The sequence below is a fragment of the Bison bison genome, unplaced genomic scaffold (genome assembly GCF_000754665.1).
Source record: "Bison bison bison isolate TAMUID 2011002044 unplaced genomic scaffold, Bison_UMD1.0 scf7180017864183, whole genome shotgun sequence".
Classification (NCBI taxonomy): domain Eukaryota; kingdom Metazoa; phylum Chordata; class Mammalia; order Artiodactyla; family Bovidae; genus Bison; species Bison bison.
Genome location: NW_011494755.1, coordinates 8,639,849 through 8,660,103, shown reverse-complemented (window position 1 = coordinate 8,660,103; position 20,255 = coordinate 8,639,849). Strand labels below are relative to the sequence as shown.

At 35.5% G+C, this 20,255-nt stretch overlaps 1 protein-coding gene across 2 annotated transcripts in view; it reads left to right on the top strand.

Moving 5' to 3' along the window:
* The first annotated feature begins 6 nt into the window (after positions 1–6).
* The window catches only part of PTBP3 (polypyrimidine tract binding protein 3), a 90,639-nt gene continuing 70,390 nt past the window's right edge, over positions 7–20,255 (top strand). Inside the window, exons 1-2 of one of the 2 annotated variants that reach the window (XM_010843581.1) lie at positions 7–350; positions 2,655–2,688. The gene's annotated coding sequence lies outside the window, so the exon portion shown is untranslated. Of the gene's footprint in view, positions 351–2,636; positions 2,689–20,255 lie in introns of those variants that run through there. The other variant, XM_010843582.1, reaches the window with a different exon arrangement.

Genomic DNA, 20,255 nt, shown 5'->3' with positions numbered 1-20,255 from the left:
GCCCCGGGAAGCGGCGGAAAGCCCGGTGCAGCGCCCGGGTTCCAAGGTCCGCCCTCCGCCCGAGAGTCGGGGGAGCCCGGCCCGGCCTCCCGACACTTCCTCTCAGAAAATGGTGCGCGGCGCTGGGGGAGGCGGAGGCGGCGCTCGGGGCGGGCGTCCTCCCGCTCGGGGAGTTGGTGTTTACCGGTGAGGTGGGGCGAGCGCTGGAGCTTCCCCTGGCGGGGAGACGAGTGGCGGCGGAGTGGCGGACGGCGAGGGCACGCGCCGGTAAACGTCTGGGCGGCGACCCGGTCCCGGAGCCGGGCCCCACGCGGTCTCCGGGCTTGTGCTGGGAGCTGGTTACGATTACGGTACTCCGGGCGTCTGGACTCGGTGAACGGGGATGCGTCCCCTTACCAGCCCCACCTCCGCCCCCAAGGAACTTCGTGAATTCCCTGCGCTGTATGCAAAAAAAAAAAAAAAGTGCGAATTTTCGGGCGCTTTGAAACGCTCTAAAAGTGAATGAAGTCTGTGGCCAAAATAAAGATTTGGGATCATCGGTGTAAATATTTCTCTGGGGACCCAGGCTCCTTGGGTGGGACCAAACCAATATTTGAATGATTAAGAAAATAACTAGATTAAGATCTTAGTGAATTAGTTGAAGATCCTAGTCTGTCAAGGTTAAAAAAAAAATCTCCTGCTGTCTTAGAGCCTGCAGATCCACTTACTTATTTTCATTATGCACTTGAGATTTTGGTTGCCTGTTACTTGATTTTGATGGCAAGATTTCTGTAAACCTTTTGGTTGTAGAATATATGGAACTTGCATGTACAGTAAAATCACGTATATGTTGCCATGTAGTTGACTGTTGTCATGCTGTGTAAAGACCTTCCTGTGTAAAAGGATCTTCGAACAATTTTTCCCTTCATTAGATTTCATTTATCCTAGTTTTATAAATCTATAAATATATTTGAATGCAGATTGCACACTATTACAGACGTTAGGCAGAGTGCAGTTTTAGATTTCGCTTATTGTGATGTTCTCAAGTATTTTTAAGATTTAACTGAAGCTGTTTTTATTGTTTAATTGAAGCTTTTCTGAGAGCATTGTTCAAAACTCATTTTACTTCACCTTTTTTCAACTACACTTTCTATGGGTGCAAAATTTTGCTATCTTAAGTATTTGTGTGAGTATGCCAGTATTTCAGTTGAGGAAGGCTGTGAAAGTAGTATTTCATTATGTGTAGTGAATTGTCTGGACTAGTGGTTTGACGTGAGACGTGGAAGCAGGCTAGCTTTTTGTATTGGAAACTTTACAGTGTTATAAAGAGGACTCTTGGATTATGCATCTTGGCTGTTAAACTCTTGAGCAACTGTGAAGTGCAAACTTACTCTTTTGGGTAGTGTTTAAGAAATTAACTTTTTCTTCCTCCTAAATGTGGTTTGAAAGCTAAGAATGAGTTTATTGGTTTAAGTATATGAGGCAATAAGAAATACTGAAAGGTAAGTTCATTTGGGAGTTCAAGTAGAAGCATGCTCTTTGTATCCAGACCAATACTGTGGTATACCTTACACAATCTAATTTTTTATGTGCAGATGTCAGAGATATCACATTTAAATTTAAAACAAACCAAATTCGAGTTTCCAAAGTGTATAAGAAAAATTTTTAATCTATATCGTTATTGTTTAAAACAAATTTGCATCATTAGACAAATATAAATTTATTTCTAGTAAGTAATGATATAGGTTATTAACAATATATAGAATTTTATTAGAGCTTTCTTTTAGAAGATATTGAGACAAACTTAATTGAAAACAGTTTCTTTTGGGTTAGAAGAGATAGATTTTTGTTTGGCAGAACTATATAGGGTTTTTTACATCTTGATGTTAAGGGATATGGTTTTTAACTCAGTGAGCTTATGCTTTCAGGAAGCTAATTAAATTTCTACATTTTTCCATAGCCTGAAAAAAGGTCCTTTTTCATTATTTTGGATAGTTAAAAAGACAACAAACCTCCAGTCAACATATCTTTCTAGTTCCACCTCAGATGCCAACTGTCCTTGTGTGTGTGTATGTGTGTGTATGTTCATTTCTTTCTGAGGTAATTTAATCACAGACATGGTGTGGTAGGACTTTTTTAAAAGCGAATCTTTGACAATTTTGATGTCTTAAGTTTGGTGTTTGTAATTATTTCAGTTCTAAGGCTGTCTTAGCTATATTTTGGTGAGCCATTTGGGTGGTGGATGCAAATTTTCAAGATATTTTCTATTTCTATAAAATCCACTCACTGGTTTTGTTTCATTTAAAACTTGAAGTATGGTTACTCATGCCAGTGATTTAAAAGAATGAACTTTGGTGATTATAAGGCTTGGCTGGATTTGTTAAATAGAGGTGAATGGATAAACCCATTTTCATTTTACTGAAACAATTATTTTTCTAAATCCTGAAAGCAAATTTGATTTATTGTTTCTTACATTGCTGTTGAAGCTTTGCTTTTACACTCTGTTGGCTAGACTGTCCCATCGCTTTTCTTTGTACTAACATTTCACAACTTGTCACATTCTTATTTTTATTATTTATTATAATATTTTTCTTTTTTCTTTATCTTATCTCTGTCTTTTAAAAACTTGTTTCTAACTTTGTTTTCCATTTTCTCTTTTTACTTTTTCCATACAGTGTTGTTACAGATCTTATAGCAGTCGGTTTAAAGGTAGGAATCTTTTAATATCCTTCCATAAGCATTTAAAAATCTTAGTTTTGGCATTTTTTTTCCAATGGTGAAATCATCTCACCTGTTCATAAAATTACCTGTTTTACTGTATGGTAATAATCTTTAGTCTTTATTTAGCTCCACCATTAGTAGATCTGTAGGTTTTATGTGTGTATAAAAAGTGGTGACAATATTAGCTTGTTTCTATAAAATGTGAACAAAAAGTTTCACTTGAACTGTCAGTGTATTTGTTTTTGTCTTGTTTTAACAGTTACATGTAACCTTGGCTCTGATTTATTTTCCTGTCATGTCCCTCCTTTTATCTTCTCTTGGATACATTTCTGAGTAATAAAATAAAAATAGCAGCTAAAGTTTCTTCAGTTCCTATTATATGCAAGCTGCTTTACATATATCTCACTAATCATTAAAATATTTATTCAAATTAGGTATTAATATTCCCATTTTAGAGATGAAAAAAATAGGTTCAGAAAGTTTATGTTTAAGGCATGGTGCCTCGGAGTTCAAACCCATGTCTTTGTGGTTCCAAAACCAGACTTTTTTTTTTCCTTTATTTTTACCTCACTGCCAGTAATGAGGAGGGTACTGCCTACAAGATGAACAGCAGGAGAGCTGGATTATTAATATTTTACAATAATGATTCTTCTAAGTTACATGTCATTTCAGTTTTATCAAAGTCGTTTCATTTATTGGATTCCGAAATATAAATCAAGTTCGTTAATATGAGACTGTTAAAATATAGATGGAAGTTTAAGATTTCTTTTTAGCAATTTGGTATTTGATATACCTGAATTGAAAATCTAGTTCTAAAGGCCACTGACAGTTCAGATTACTGTAAAAAATAGAAACAGTTCATGTGTACATTGCATGTGTTTTATGTAAAGCTGTTCTGCTTTCTGTCCATCAGCTCTTGCTAACCATTTCAGTACTTCTGCATTTGGGCTTATTAGATCTGATGGTGGTGCTCATATTCTTAAAACATCTTAAGATATAAGCATACATATAGTGAACAGTGTTTTAGTTAACAATAGGTTGCTCAAGATAAGCGTAATTGGGAACTACTATTTATATTGTCTTTTGAAGTTGAATGGTGTTAGCTTACTTTAACAAACTTTGAATGTATTTTATGAGTTGAAAATAAATGGAGAAGCCGCTTTTGGTGGGATATACATTTTTTTTTGGTAGATCCTTAGGTCAGTTTCTCGTTTGGGAGTGAATACTCCTAGATTAGAAACTGCAGGCTTACATTTTTGATCCCTTTTGGTGTTTCGGTAGGGGCCTATGAAGGAAGGGATATTTAAAGTGAGCATTGCTTTGGTCTTACCAGAAATGTAATTTGTGATTCTAGAGTTCATCTGGGAAAAATAAATACATGAGACATTTTAAAAATTTACCACTTGGGAATTGAGGAGTTATGCTTGAAGGACTGGCATGCCTGTTTTGTTGTGGGGAAAATATATATCTTGATGATAAATAAAAGAAAAATTTAAATGCAGGGCGCAAGGGACTAGATTTGAATATACAATTTGGATTTCTGAGTACCTGTGTTGCAGCAAGCACTTTGGAAAGAAAGATCAAATCCTACTATGAAGAAAAGATGAGCTGATTAGTTGGTTCACCAGGCAGTACTGGAAATGTCTGTAAAATTATTCATTATATGAAGAACATTCTCATAAGGTTGTTCTGCTGCTTTCTTGGATCCCATCCAAGGAAGTTTAGCTACCAAGTAATAGGCCAATAAGGCTCATATTTCCTCTAAATTTTATAAACCAAAATTAGCAAATTTAAAATAAGTCCTTCAAGAATGTGTGTTACTTTTTTTTTTTTAATTTGCTCTCTGAATATGGTGACACAGGAAAGAGTTTTAACCAGTTAAAGAGTGGATTTCAGGTGGTACTCTGTCAGTTGCTTTCCTGGATGCAGGAAAGTAATATGCATCTTATTTTAGGGACTTGAAAATACCCTTAAATATGAAATCCATTATCTTAGAGAAAGAAAACTAAATTGTTTTTAGAGATTAAGTGACTCACTGGAATGTGTCATGAGGGCAGGAATTTTTGATATTTCCTTCACTACTGTGTTTCCAGTGTCTGGCACATACTAAGCTCTCAGAAATGCTTGATGAATGATGAGTGGATGCCAGATTCTCACACAGCCAATTAGGTGGCAAACTTATACTGGAACCCAAGCCTCCTAATTTTGCTGGTGTTTCTTCTAATAGGTATATACCATGGTGAGAGAGGATTAAGTTCATTTTTTAGATTGGGATTTTCTTGAAGATGGCTAAACATTTTCAGGCAGCTTATGTGTGCCATGTTTGAGATTTACTTATACCTAGTTGTGTACCCTGGATGTTCTTTGCAAGATACCAATTTTTGAAGTGAAGTGAAGCCGCTTAGTCGTGTCTGACTCTTCACGACCCCACAGACTGTAGCCTACCAGGTTCCTCCATCCATGGGATTTTCCAGGCAAGAATACTGAAGTGGGTTGCCATTTTCCTTCTCCAGGAGATCTTCCCGACCAAGGGATTGAACCCAGGTCTTCCACATTGTAGGCAGACCTTTACCATCTGAGCCACCAGAGAAGCTCAGTTTTTGAGCCTTGTCTAAATTAGGCAAGGAAATTAATTCTCAGAAAATACTTGTTTTATTTCCCTTCTTTTTTTAGTTTTCTGAAATGCTTTTTAAAACATCAAGAAGGGATTGCTGTTCTTAATTTTCAATTCTTTTAAATAAAGAACGAACCAGGTGGTTATGAGTGATACTGAATGTTTCAAAAACTTTATTATACCACATAAAGCATCACCACTGTGGGTAACAAAGCTTTTAATGTGTGTACCTAAGTATATTTTAAATTTCCAGTTCATACTTTAATTATTACTACCTAGTTTATCTTAAATATTTTTCATATTCCTAGATAATTTTTCAGGATACTATTATAGCTGTTAAATGATTTTCTAAAATGATAATCTTGCGTATCAACCATATTAGGGATTTTCTGGTTTGTCTTTCTCTTTTAAAATGATTCCATGAGTGTAGAAAAACAAGTTTAGGAAGGATTATAATAGGCTTCTAATAATTATCATTGCCTGTCACCATATAGGAAAGAACAATGCATCGTATTTAAATTAATTTTTTTTAACTTGACTCTGAATTAGAAATTAACCTAAATTAATTTTGAAGATCAATTTTCTGTTTGCTCCACCAGGAGTTAGCAGACTACATACAGCCTGTGGACCAAATCCAGCTTGCCGCCTGTTTTTGTAAATAGTTTCAGTGGAACACCGCCATGCTCGTTAGTTTGCATATTGTCTGGGTACTTTGATACAATGACAGAGGGGTTAGATCAGCCACCGTATGACAGCAAATTCTAAAAGATTTACTTTCTGACCCTTTGGACAAAAAAAATTCATCTGCTACTTGTTGTGCTTCAACTACAGAAAATACTGAAGGCCAGGAATTTTTTTTTTCTTTTAAACTGAACTTAATTTACATAGAGTGAAATGCACGGATCTTAAGGGTACAGTGCAGTAAATTTGACAAACTTATCCCTCTGTTTCCTGTTGCCCTCTTCCAGACCCAGTCTAGGCAACTCTTTTGATTTCTGTCACCACAGATTAATTTTGCATGTTTTGAACTTAATATAAATGGAATAAAATATTCATGCGGTGTATATACAGTATGAGCTTCCCTGATGGCCCAGTGGTAAACAGTCTGCCAGCCTATGCAGGAGACTCAGGTTCCATCCCTGGGTCGGGAAGATCCCCTGGAGAAGGAAATGGCAACCCACTCCAGTGTTCTTGCCTAGAAGATGTCTTGGACAAAGGAGCCTGAAGGTCTATAGTCCAAGGGGTCGCAGAAGAGTTGGACATGACTTAGTGCTAAAACAAAGATACACAGCATAAGCTCTTTGATGTCTGGCTTTTACTCGGCAAAATGGATTTTTAGATTTATTGATATCTATGTTTTATGTATCAGTATGTTTTTCTTCTTTCTTAATGAGAGTATTCCATTGTGTGAATATGTCATGATATTTAAAAATCCATCCTCATGTTGATAGGCATTTAGATTCTTTTCAAATTGGAGCTATTACGAATAAAGCTACTATAATAAACATTTGTGTATGTCTTTGCGTAGATGTTTGTTTCATTGTACACCATGCCTCAGAGTAAAACTGGGTGTGTGTATATTTAACTTGGTTATTTTGCAAAATGTTGCACCACTTTACATTCTGACCAGCTTTGTATTACAGTTCAGGTTGCTTCACGTTCTTGCCAAGACTTTACTGTTAGCCATGCTAGTAAGTATAACTAGAAGGGCCAGTAGTGTCTTACTGTAGTTTTAATTTCCATTGACCTGATGCCGGGTAGTAGTGTGTACCCTTCCATGTGCTTTTTAGCCATTCACTCACCTTCTTTTATGAATGTTAACTTTTTTGCTCGTTCCTTTAAAGTGGATTTCTTATAGACCACATACAGTTAGGTCTTTTTTTTTTTAAACCCACTCTGAACAGTGTCTTTTAATTGGTATATGTAGACCATTACCTTTCATACTTCAAGGGATGATTAAGAGGGGTGAATTAATAAGTATCTTCACTGACTTGTTCTTTGTTTTTATTTTTTCTCCTCTCATTTTTTTTGCCTTCTCTGGTTTTAGTTGAGCATTTTCTGTGATTCCTTTATCTCCTCGTAGTCTCTCCTCATAAGGAAAGGAAGACTACTGAAGAAGGAATTAGTGAAGGTATTTTATACTTCTTATTCTTAATTTATCTGAAAGATTTTGTTTAAAGTAATAGTAACAATATATTGGGTGATTATAGCATTTAGTCTCTCATAGTTTAAAAGCATTTTTAGTGGTTGCAGTCTGCATTCACAACTTTAAGTCCACCTCCAAATAATACTATACTGCTTCATGGGTAGTGCAGGTAGCTTAAGCAGTGAAAGTGAAATCACTCAGTCGTGTCCGATTCTTTGTGACCCCATGGACTGTAGCCTACCAGGCTCCTCCATCCATGGGATTTTCCAGGCAAGAATACCAGAGTGGCTTGCCATTTCCTTCTCCAGGAGATCTTCCCCACCCAGGGATCGAACCCGGGTCTCCCACATTGTAGACAGATGCTTTACCATCTGAGCCACCAGGGAAGCTTAAACAGAGCATTCCCAATTTGTCCTTCCAGTCCATTAGGACATTGTTATCTTTCCTTTTCTAAAAAAGTATTTGTGTGTTTGGCTCTTCATTGCTGAGTGGGATTTTCTGTAGTTGTGGTGAGTGGGGGCTGCTCTCCACTTGTGTTGCAGGGACCTCTTATTGCGGCGGCTCCTCTTGTTGGAAAGCACAGGTTCTAGGCGTACACGCTTCCGTAGTTGTGTCTCCCGGGCTCTAGAGGCTCAGTAGTGGTGGAGTGTGGTCTTAGTTGTCCCATGGCATATGGGATCTTCCCAGACCAAGGGTGGAACCCATGTCTCCTGCATTGGCAAGTGGATTCTTCACCACTGGGCCATCAAAGAAGCCCTCATCTTTCATTTTACTTAATTATATGCTGTAATCACCCAATATATTGTTACTGTTATTACTTTAAATAAAGTCTTTTAGATAAATTAAGAATAAGAAGTATAAAATACCTTCACTAATTCCTTCTTCAGTAGTCTTCCTTTCCTTATGTAGGTCTGAGTTCTGATCTGTTTAATTTTTCTTCTTCCCAAAGACCTTCTTTTAATATTTTTTTGCAGAGGGGGTCTACTAACAGTACATTTCCTTGGTTTTTGTGTGAGCAAGTCTTTTTCTTCTTTACTCTTCATATAGAAATTCTAGATTGGTGTTTTTTTCTTTTTTTCCCCCTCTGTTAACACTTTAAATATTCCACTTTTCTTTCCTCTTTCTTCCATGGTTCTGATGAGAAAGTAACCTCTGTAATTCTTATCCTTACTTCTCTGTTAAGTAAGATGTTTTCCTCTTTTTTTTTTTCCTCCAATATTTTCTCTTTGTTTTTGGTTTTCTGCAGTTTGAATGATACGCTGAAGTACGTATTTTTTGGCATTATCCTGTTGGTGTTCTCTGAGATCCTGGTTTTGTGGTTTGGTGTCTATCATTGATTATAGAAAGCTCTTAGTCATTCATTATTTTCAGATTTTTTTTTTCTTCACTCTCTCCTTTTCTTTCTGCACCACCCCCCATTCTTTTTTTCTTCTTGCATTTCAGTTTGGGAGGTTTCTATTGGAATTAACCTTCAAGCTCATAATTCTTCTTCAGCCATGTCAGTCTGCTGATGAGAATTATATAAGATTGGTATTATTTCTTTCTTAAATGTTCGATAGAATTAATCAGTGTAGAATTAATCAGTGTAGCTATCTGTGGATGATTTTCTTTGTGGGAAGGTTTCTAATTATGAATTCAGCTTTAAAAATAGATATTGAGCTACTCAGGTTTTTTTCTTTCTTTAGTTATATCCCACAGAATTTGGTATACTGGGTTTTAATTTTTACTTAGTATAAAGTATTTTCTACTCTTCCTGTGATTCTCTTTTTACCTATGATTATTTATAAGTACATGATTTAACTTGTGAATATTTGGGAGTTTAATTTCTAAATATTTGGTTTCCAACCGAAATCTTCGAATTTCTAGTTTTTTTTAAAAAAATGCTGCTTTGAGTAGAGAAAATGCTCTGTACCGTTTCAGCCCTTTACATTTCCTGAGATTTGTTCTAATGTCAAGCTATGGTCTGTCTTTGTGAATGTTCTATGTAGACTTGAAAAAATGTATAGTTTACTTTTGTTGGGTGTAGTGCCTGCTTATAAATGTTGGTAGGATAAACTGGTTGAAGTTGCAAGTCTTCTGTAATCTTCCTGATTTTCTTTCTCTTCTGTTCATTATCAAAAGAAGAGAGGGATATTGGAATTTCCATCCACAGTTGTGGTTTTCTTAAATTTTTTCTATAGTTCTGTCCGTTTTTGCTTTATATATTTTAAAGTTCAATTACTCTAGTGGTAAAGAACCCACCTGCCAATGCAGGAGACGTAAGAGGCCTGGGTTGGGAAGATCCCCTGGAGGGAGGGCATGGAAACCCACTCCAGTATTCTTGCCTGGAGCATGGACAGAGAAGCCTGGCAGGCTCCAGTCCATGGGGTCACACAGATTTGGACATGACTGAAGCAAAGATGCATTCACATTTAGGAATGTTATATTTTCTTGATGAATTAACCTTTTAAAAAATCATTTGTGATATACATCTTTACCTAGTAATAGTTCCTGTCCCCAAATCTACTTTGTCTTATAGTAATAAAGTCATTCTAGTTGTTCCATTTTTCTTAGGATTAATATTTGTGTGGTATATCTTTTCTTCCTGTTCCCCCTTTTTTTCCCTTTTAATTTGTCTGTTTTTAAGATAGATTAAAGGGTGGATGAACCAGAGATAGTAAGGAGCAAGATGGTAGTCTTAAATCTGCTTGAAGGATTAGTTTCCAAAAGACTGGCTTCTCTTGCTTTCTCTGATGAAAATGAGCTACCTTATGGAGAGGCCCGTTTACAGACTGAACCCTGCCAGCAATCACTGGAGTGAATGCGGAAGCAGGGCCTCCGTTTCCTCTGTTGAGCCTTGAGATATTCTAGTCTGTGAGAGACCCTGAACCAGAGAATGGAACTAAGCCATGCCTAGATTCCTGGCTCTCAGAAATTGAGTTTAAAAAAAAAATTTTTTTTTTTTTTTTTTTTTTTTTGAGAACTTGCCTAGTGGTCCAGTGGTTTAAACTCTGTGCTCCCAATGCAGGGGGCAAGGGTTTGATCCTTGGTCACAGAACTAAGATCTCGCATGCCACATACCAAAAATAAAAAGAAAAAAATTTAAAAACTTTAAGTTACTAGATTTTGGGATAATTTGTTAGGTATCCATGTATACCTAATATAACTAACTACCAGTAGTGAATAAATATTGAAAGATGAGTAATAAAATAGCTTATTAATGTCTAAGGTTTCCCTGGTGGCTTAGTGGTAAAGAATCTGCCTGTAGTGCAGGAGACACAGGTTCAATCCCTGGATTGGGAAGATCCCCTGGAGGAGGGCATGGCAATCCACCTCAGTATTCTTGCCTGGAGAATCCCATGAACAGAGGAGCCTGGCAGGCCACAAACCATAGGTCATAAAGAATTGGACATGACTGAAACAACTTAAAATGCACACAAGATTATAAAAAATGCAAGTGCTTTTTTGGTTGTAAATCACTGTGCATATGACTTTTTATATTACCGCATTCTCTCTTCTCTGATAGCTTACTGTAGTTTGTACATATGATTTTTACTTTATATTTTCTTTTTTCTTATTGTACTGATGTGGTGAATTTCATTGATACCTTATTTTTTAAAACTTGAATACAAACTTACAGAAAGGTTGCAGAGTACTATTAAAAAAAACTTATATAATCATTAACCAGGCAATTCACATTTGCTCCATTGTTTTTTCATTTATAGTCTTTTCTCTCTATATATCTATATGTTACTTTCTGCAGATACATGTATATCTATTTTCCTTTTTTATCCTTCTGAATCATCATTTGGTTAGCATGATTTTCAGCCCAGCTCTCCACTATATTAAGTTATTAATTTTCCCTTCTTAATTGTATGTCAAGGAGATTCCTTGCAACTTCATTGATATATTATTTTACTTTATTCTTTAACCCCTAAATACTTTAGAGTATATCATCTAAAAACAAAGACATTTGACATTACTGTAGCATAATTATCAAAATCTGGAAATTAATCTGAAGTGTTGCTTCAGTCTTTTTGACTCATGATATTTACATTTTAAAAGAATATAGGCATGTTATTGTGTAGGATATCCCATACTTTGAGTGTATATGTTTCTTTTAACTAGATTTAAGTGAATACCACAGAAGCTATGTTGTTCTTAGTGTATTTTTTCAGAAGGCAAAGGATGTTGATTTGTCCTGTTACTTGTGATGTGTTAACTTTGATCGCTTTAGGTTGTATTTGCCAGATTTTCCACTGTAAATTTACTGTTTCTCTCTTTGCAACTAGTTAGTATTTTGGGGAGTGATACTTTGAGGCCACACTAATATTATTTTAATTCTCAAGCTTTAACATACTGGTTTTAACATCTATTTTGATGATTCTTGCCTGAAATTGTTATTACAGTGATAGTTGTAAAGTGATGATTTTCTAATTTTACTTTTGGAATCAAGATTTCATTCACTAGCTGCTTCAAATGAACTGAGAAACTCTCATTCTTTTGCTGTTTTGTGGAATAAATGTTTTCTTACCTCACTTGTGAAGTCATCTGGACCTGGATCAGTAGTGGGGAGTAGGGATGTCTTTGTATATTATCTCACTATCTTTAATCCTTATGGTCAATTCAGATACTTTATTCCTCTCACACTAATTTTGGGATTTGGATTTGCTCTGTTGTTTTGTTTTTTTTTTCAGTCAGATTATTAACTCACATATTTTAAAATCTGCTGTTTCCTCATAAATGTATTTTCAACTATAAATTTATCTTTTAAGTGCTAAAGGTGGATCCCACAAGTTTTCGATTTGTGTTTTTCATTTTCATTATATCCAAATGTTTGTTTGTTTTCCTTATGATTTCAAAAATTTTATTTATTTATTTTTAAAGTACAGTTGAGTTACAGTGTTGTGTTTGTGATGCACAGCAAAGTGATTCAGTTACATATATATGTATATTTATATATGTGTACATATATCCTCTTTTTCAGATTGTTTTCCATTATAGTTTATTACAAGATATTCCCTGAGCTGTACAGTAGTTTATCTATTTTATATATATATATATATAGCAATTTGTATCTGCTTATTCCAAACTCTTAATTTATCCCTCCCTCTTTTACCTTTGATAACCTATGTCTGTTTGATAACAAACCTAAGTTTGTTTCCTATGTCTCTGAATCTGTTTCTGTTTTGTGCATAAGTTCATTTATATCATATTTGAGATTCCACATGGAAGTGATATCGTATGATACTTCTGTTTCTCTTTCTGACTTCCTTCGTTTAATACGGTAATCTGTAGGTCCATCTGTGTTACTGCAGATGGATTATTTCATTCTTTTTTAAGTGGCTGAGTAATATTCATGTGTGTGTGTATCTTACAACTTCTTTATCCACTCATCTGTTGATGGACATTTAGATTGTGCCCACCTCTTGGCTATTGTAAATAGGACTGCTAGGAACATTGTGGTACATGTATCATTTTGGAGAAGTTGCCATTTTAACTCCAGGATTATTTAGTAGCTTTAAAAGTTTAGTTGTCAAACATTAGCTATTCTTTTCTTATCATTTCTAATTTTATTATAGAAACCATAGTATGTTCAGTATATTCCTTTGAATTGTATTGAAACTTCTTTTATGAACTAAAATGGGAATTGGCAACTATTGTCCAAGGACTAAACAGGGCTCACTGCCATCTATTTTTATACATCCTTTACTAAAATGGCCTTTATACTTCCAAGTGCTTGAAAGAAATCCAATGATTAATATTTTGTAACAGGTGAAAAATAGATAAGATTCAAATCTCAGTGTCTATAAATTAAATTATATTGAAACACAGCCATGCTCATTCATTTTCACATTGTCTGTGATTGCTTTTGTGAATTGTGACAGAGACTGTATGGCCTACAAAGTCTAAAATATCTTACTATTGGCCCTTTACATATAAAGTTTGCCAATCTGGCACAGTGTCTGTTTTTATAAATGTTTATTCTTAGCTGGCTGTCTGGTTCTGCATTCAGTGTATCTGTTAGCTCACGTTATTGATTGTTTTATTTGTTTTTTCTGGTCATATTTTATGTGTTTAGTCTATTGGTTTCTAAGAGAAATATATTAAAATTTCAATTCAGCTGTTGATTTGTCTTTTTTCCCTTATATTTCATCAAGGCTTTCCTTTCATTAGTTTGGTTCCAGAGATTCACACATCCCCTTAGCTTCTGCAGCTTCTCCATGGTTGGAGATGGGAGTTAACAGTTTATGCTAACTTCAGACTTCCAACTAACTTATTGCTTAATACAGAGAATGCAAAGGACAGTGGTAGTCTCTGGCTTCAGACCCACCTGTTTATCACCTAGTACAGCAAGTACAAAGCATTATAACTTAGATATGTTATTGTGAAATTTTAGAATTCCACGGGTGGAGAGATGATTCAGAAAACTTCCAGGCAGAGGAAGAAAAGAAGTCAGTTTTAAAGAAATGAATGTCAGACTGGCATCTAATACTGTATGCTAGATGAAAATGGGACTGTGTTTACAATTTTCTTAAGAAAAGTAATTTTTAACCCAGAATTCTTTACTGTCAAATGATTAATTATGAGGATAGGGTTTTTAGACATGCATGGACCCATAAAGTTTAACTTGGTGTCTACCGTCATTTAGGTAGTTATTTAAGGTTGCAGCAAAATAATGTGAACCAAGGACACGGAAGACAGAAGTTCAGGAAAAAGTTAAGTCAACCCAGATGAAAATGAAAAGAAGGCTTAAGTTAATGACTGTTCAGAAGTCCTAGAAAGCAGTCATTCAAGATTGAAGCAAGAGAAAAGAGGCTTTTAGGTGGGAGATCTTAGGAAGGAAAATGAGAACTATATAGAATGAGTGGTATCATGAAAGGTTTGGGGAAAATTTGATGATATAAAGGATAATAGTGTCAGAAAAGTAAATACAGTTTTAAAATGTCATGGGAAGCAAAATGAATGAATGAGTGAATGAATGAATAAATAAACAAAGATGTCTAACTGTGAACCAAATTAGAATATATTGTGGTGTTAAGAAATTGATAGAGTGTAATACAGAATCCGTTTAATTTTGATTCTGAGAACAGTGTTTTTCAAGTGGTTCTAAGGTTGTGACGTTAGACATGGAGAGTAAGAAGCTAAGTGTGCCAGGATTATGTTTCCTTGTACAGTATTTACATAGTAATAAAAATATAAATATTGTTTATTGATACTCAATTTCGAGTCACCCTTTGGACAGGACAGAAATGGGCAAAGCCAAGAATGCTATTGTTGGAGGGCAGAATATAACAACTATATCAATAAAAGTAGAAATGAAGCTGACAGAGAGGGAAGGAAGGGGAGGAACAGGTTACTAGTCCCAAAAGCTTTCTTTCAAAATGGAGAATCAAGAGATAATGTCACCTGTGTTCAATTCCTGGTCAAGGAATTAAGATCCCACATGCTGTGCAGCACGGCCAAAATAAAAAAAATCGAAAAGAATGAATGTATGTATAACTTGAATCACTTTGCTGTACACCTGAAACTAACACAACATTGTAACTCAACTATACTCCAATAAAATTAAAATGTTTTTAAATAATAAAAAATAAGAGAATAAGATCTAACATTTCAAAATATATACAAAAAGAGATAACGTTAAGTTGACAAGCAATAAAGATATGTTTAGTATTTAAAGTTCAAAGATACTTAAATAAGAATTAAAACTAATAGCATGTATTTCAAACATTGAGAGAACAGAAAAGGGAGGAATTTTAGAGATAAATTCTTAAGGTTTCATATTAGAGGTCAGTCAGTTTATTTTCAAGTTGATAACTTATAACTAGTAATATAAACATGTTGTCTACTAGTGTTGTAGTGGCAACCATTAGAATAAGAACTGTTTAAAGACTGGGTTTGAGTGCTGAGATCTGCTTTTACCATATAAACTCTTTTGTAATATTTGTTCTAGTACACATATTTGATAAAAGTAAAAATTAAATTCATAAAACAAAAGAACAGAAGTATTTCAACAAATTCAACTGTGTACGTGTGGAGAACTCTTATTCAGTGTTGCCCCTCTTCTTGTCTTTTCCATAAAGACAACAATTTTATTAGCTTTTTCTTTACCCTTCCAGTACCTTTCTAATGCATATATAGGGCTTCCCTGGTGGCTCAGACAGTAAAGAATCTGCCTGTAATGCAGGAGACCTGAGTTCCATGCCTCGGTCAGGAAGATCCCCTGGAGAAAGGAATGGCTACCCCACCAGTATTCTTGCCTGGAGAATCCCATGAACAGAAGAGCCTGGTGGGCCACAGTCTGTGGGGTCGCAAAGAGTCAGACATGACTGAGCGACTAACACTGCACCAGAGACAACTATCCATATTTTTTCTTCCTCTTCTAATACATTATCAGTAATCTCAGATATGCAGATGACACCACCCTTATGGCAGAAGGTGAAGAGGAAACTGGAGAGGAACTGAAGAGCCTCTTGATGAAGGTGAAAGGGGAGAGTGAAAAAGGTGGCTTAAAACTCAACATTCAAAAAAACTAAGATCATGGCATCCAGTCACATCACTTGATGGCAAATAGCTGGGGAAACAATGGAAACAGTGATACACTTTATTTCATTATTTTTCTTTCTTTCCAAAACTTGGCCTGTCTATTGTAGTTTTAATCTAATTATACAGAAGAACAAACCTATGGTGTTAACTATAAGCTAATACCTTAGAGCAAACCTAGTACCTAATAAAAAAAGATAGTTCTAGTATCATGGAAAATAATGAGTTTTTTTGATAGCTTATTTTTTATGATCATAGTACCTTGATAGACTAAAATAAATATCTTATTCTTGAATTTCACATGCATTTAGGTATGATCTGAAATTTAACCATAAGCTAATTAATGGTTTATTTTCAGAATCTTCCTTACCTGTTATTTTATTGGCTGATTTGCAGTTGTGTGGATTGCCTTTTGTCATATTAATAATCTCACTTTAATGCTAAACAGAACCACTTCCCATCAAATTGATAATAAAACACTTTGTTTGTGGTGCTTAATTGCAGTATTCCTTTGCTTTGTTGGCCCTGTGTATTTAATTATTCTTAAGCAGGAGAGAGCTTCAATAATTGATACTTGAGGCAGTAAAGCTGATTGGTGTGTTGACTTAACCAGAAAGCTAACAAGTCCGCAGAAAAACTGTTGCACTTTTATAAATTTACTGTGTGTTTCTAAGGAGACTGTTGAGCAAGTATTGTTCCTGCTCCACCCTCACCCCATGATGTCTTCATTATTTGATTTGTTAAAGCCTTTTTGTTTAATGCTAATTTGTTTACCTGTGGTACAGTCATTTTTCTTTCACTTTTTAACTTTTTTTTTTAACAGTTTTCTGCTGTTGATCATCTACAGTCACTCATCCAAATAAGCTTTCCATCATTTATTTAGAGTCTTCATTCTGCTTATCTTCTCTTCATCTCGAAAACTATAATGTCTCACCATAGCTGGCACAGAGTGCTGTGCTTAGTCGCTCAGCCATTTCCGACTCTTTGCGACTCCGCAGACTAGCCCACCAGGCTCCTCTGACTATGGGGATTCTCCAGGCAAGAAGATTGGAGTAGATTGCCATGCCCTTCTCCAGAGGAACTTCCAAACCCAGGGATCGAACCCAGGTCTCCCGCATTGCAGGGCAGATTCTTTACTGTCAGAGCCACCAGGGAAGCCCCAGCAGAGAGTGAGGTGGAGCAAAATATGCCACCCTCAAATAGGCCATTTTGGTGTGTTGATTATTTTGAATTAAAGTTACTTAAGAAACAGATGATGCAAGCATACTGACCCTCCTTTGTCTCCCTGAAAGCAGGAAATAAATCTTCCAAGTGAAAGTATCCTCCTTACATTAGTACAAGGAGGGTAGAAGTCATCTTTATCACCAGAGATAGGAAATTCAAGGCAGAGAAGGCTGATTAAGCCCCAGGCCATTTGTTTTGTCAGAGTTCCACAAATAATTGTTTTCTTTGTCTAAAAGGCATAAAAATTGCATGCTCTGGTCACTTCTTAAAGTCTCATATCTTCATGAGTTCCTGTATGTATGAAATTAAATTTTGTTTCTCTCCTGTTAATCTGTCTTGCGTCAGTTGAATTTTTAGACCAGCCAAAGAACCTAGAAGAGAAGAAGGCAAACGTTTTCCTCCCTTACAAGACAGTCAGTTTTACCTAGGTCTGCATTGCTCTTCCTTAACTATAATGGAAAATTAGTTTTCAGACACTTAGGATATAAATATTAAGCATAATTTTCATAAATAATTTTTGTTTTTTGTGAAGTAGTCTGTTAATTACAGGCAGTGATTCCCCACCCCCCACCCCCAGGAGAAAGAATTGATGTCAAGGAAAGAATAGTTGTTTAGTGAACTGATTGTGTTTTTGTCACTTTTTACAAAGCTTACAAAGTAATATGACTTGGGATTTGAGCTTTATAATGTCTTAAAACCTTTATTTTCTATGATTTGAAAATGAATTTTGGGGAGCAAAAAAGCTTAGCTAGTAAATTTTGATTATCGGTATATTTTTTATGACTGCATTTTCAAATGTAAGCTCTTTTTGCTATCTTTGTCTTTTATCATATCCTGAAATCATTAGGGTCAAAAGTTATCAGTTTTTTAAAGTGTCAAAATTATTTGAGATACGCGTTGTTTATTCTGTAAAATGAATAGTAACCCCCTCTCTGCTATTTCCAAGTATAAAACTTTGGAATCAAATATTTTAATTTTTCTTATTGTATAATAAGACATAAAAATAGCATTCCAGCATTTCATTGGATCCTATAGGGTTTGCTTTACTTATGCATTATTTTAGATTATTGTTATTACTACTATTACATTATTATTACTACTCTTTTAAAAAATGCTTCTTGTTACTATTAGAAGATCTAGTAGAATTATCAAACTTAAATGCTTTTATTTTGAAGACTCTAATGTTCACCATTTCCTTTTATAGTTTATATTTCGTGTAGAAACATATATAACAGTTAAGATGTTTCATTAATTTACTTAATATGCCATATAAATTTATCTTTTGGTAAATATTTGACTAGTAGATCACATTTTTGGACTAAATTTGTCTTTTACAGTTAGAAATCTCAATGGTGATTTAAAGGTGAAGAATAAAGTTTTAAAAAATCCTTCAAATGAATAGTTTTAATATATTTGCTCTATTGATTCATCATTTATCCATGAGAGGAATTAGGCCAACAGTCAAGTTAGGGAACAGGCTTCCCTGGTGGCTCAAATGGTATAGAATCTGCCTGCAGTGCGGGAGACCCAGTTTGGATCCCTGGGTCGGGAAGATCCCCTGGAGAAGGAAATGGCAACCCACTCCAGTGTTCTTGCCTTGAACATAGACAGAGGACCCTGGTGCACTGCAGTCCATGGCGTCACAGACATGAGTCAGACATGATTTAGCGACTAAACTACAAAACAGCAATTCTATGTAGCATGACCAACAACTCTGTGTTAAGCATACTTGATTGCTCTGGAGGCTAATCTTAGAATTCACTCTCCAGCCCCTCCAGCCATGTCGTCAACCTTGCCTGTAATACTGTCTGGTGACTCAAATCCCCTCAAGTTTAAAAAAAAAGACACTTTCTCAGGCATAACTTTACCAGGGATTTAGAGATTACCTCCTAGAAGGAGAGGGCAAAAACCAGACCTCTCTTTGAACAAGGTTAGATTCTTTATTACACAGACTGTGAGCCAAACTGAGTAATATTAAAATTGTGGCGGTCATGTGCCAATTCCAACAATATTTGAAGAACCCTTTGGAAATAGCTCATCTGGTAAAGAATCCACCTGCAATGCAGGAGACTGGTTTGATTCCTGGATTGGGAAGATCCACTGGAGAAGGGATAGGCTACACACAGCAGTATTCTTGGGCTTCCCTTGTGGCTCAGCTGGTAAAGAATCCACCTGTGGTTCAGGAGACCTGGGTTCGATCCCTGGGTTGGGAATGACTACCCATTCCAGTATTCTGGCCTGGAGAATTCCATGGACTGTATAGTCCATGGAGTTGCAAAGATTCAGACACAACTGAGTGACTTTCACTTTTACTGTAGAAGCAAAAATGCATCTTAGTAGTCATTTGTAGTATATTAGTAACTTGAAGTTACTATATATTGTTAAGCAGAAGTTTGAGATTTCTTACAGTTTTACCTTCACTCAAAAAGAAAAGATTGTCTCTTTTACTTCTGAATATTTATTCTATGGATAGAAGAAAATACTGTATTCTAAATGCAGCATAATTTTGGGGATCAATAACTTACATGTGGTGCTAATATTGAGTAGTAGGGAAATAGTAGGCAATTACAGAATTTAAGAATTCATTAAATAATTATGATGGAGACTAACAATGTGACAAAAACTTATCAGTTAAAAAGATTACAGAGAAACATAGATTCATATTATAACTTTGTACAGTGTGTATTAGGATAACACAACTATGAAAATGATCTAGCTAATTAACATTTATATATTTTCCTGATATAATTGGATAAGTATGCAAAAATGTTTAAATGAAGATGGTTATAGTGAAAAATTGGACCTCCTGTTTTTTTCCTAAACAGATATCATCAGTGTGCTGAAGGAAAGTTCTAGTGCCACATTGTTTATTCTTCTTATGTCCTACTCTTGCCATCTCATGGACTGTAGCCCACCAGGCTCCTCTGTCTATGGGATTTTCCAGGCAAGAATACTGGAGTGGTTGGCCATTTCCTTTTCCAGGGCATCTTCCTGACCCAGGGATTGAACCCGGGTCTCTTGCACTTCAGGCAAGAGCTACCAGGG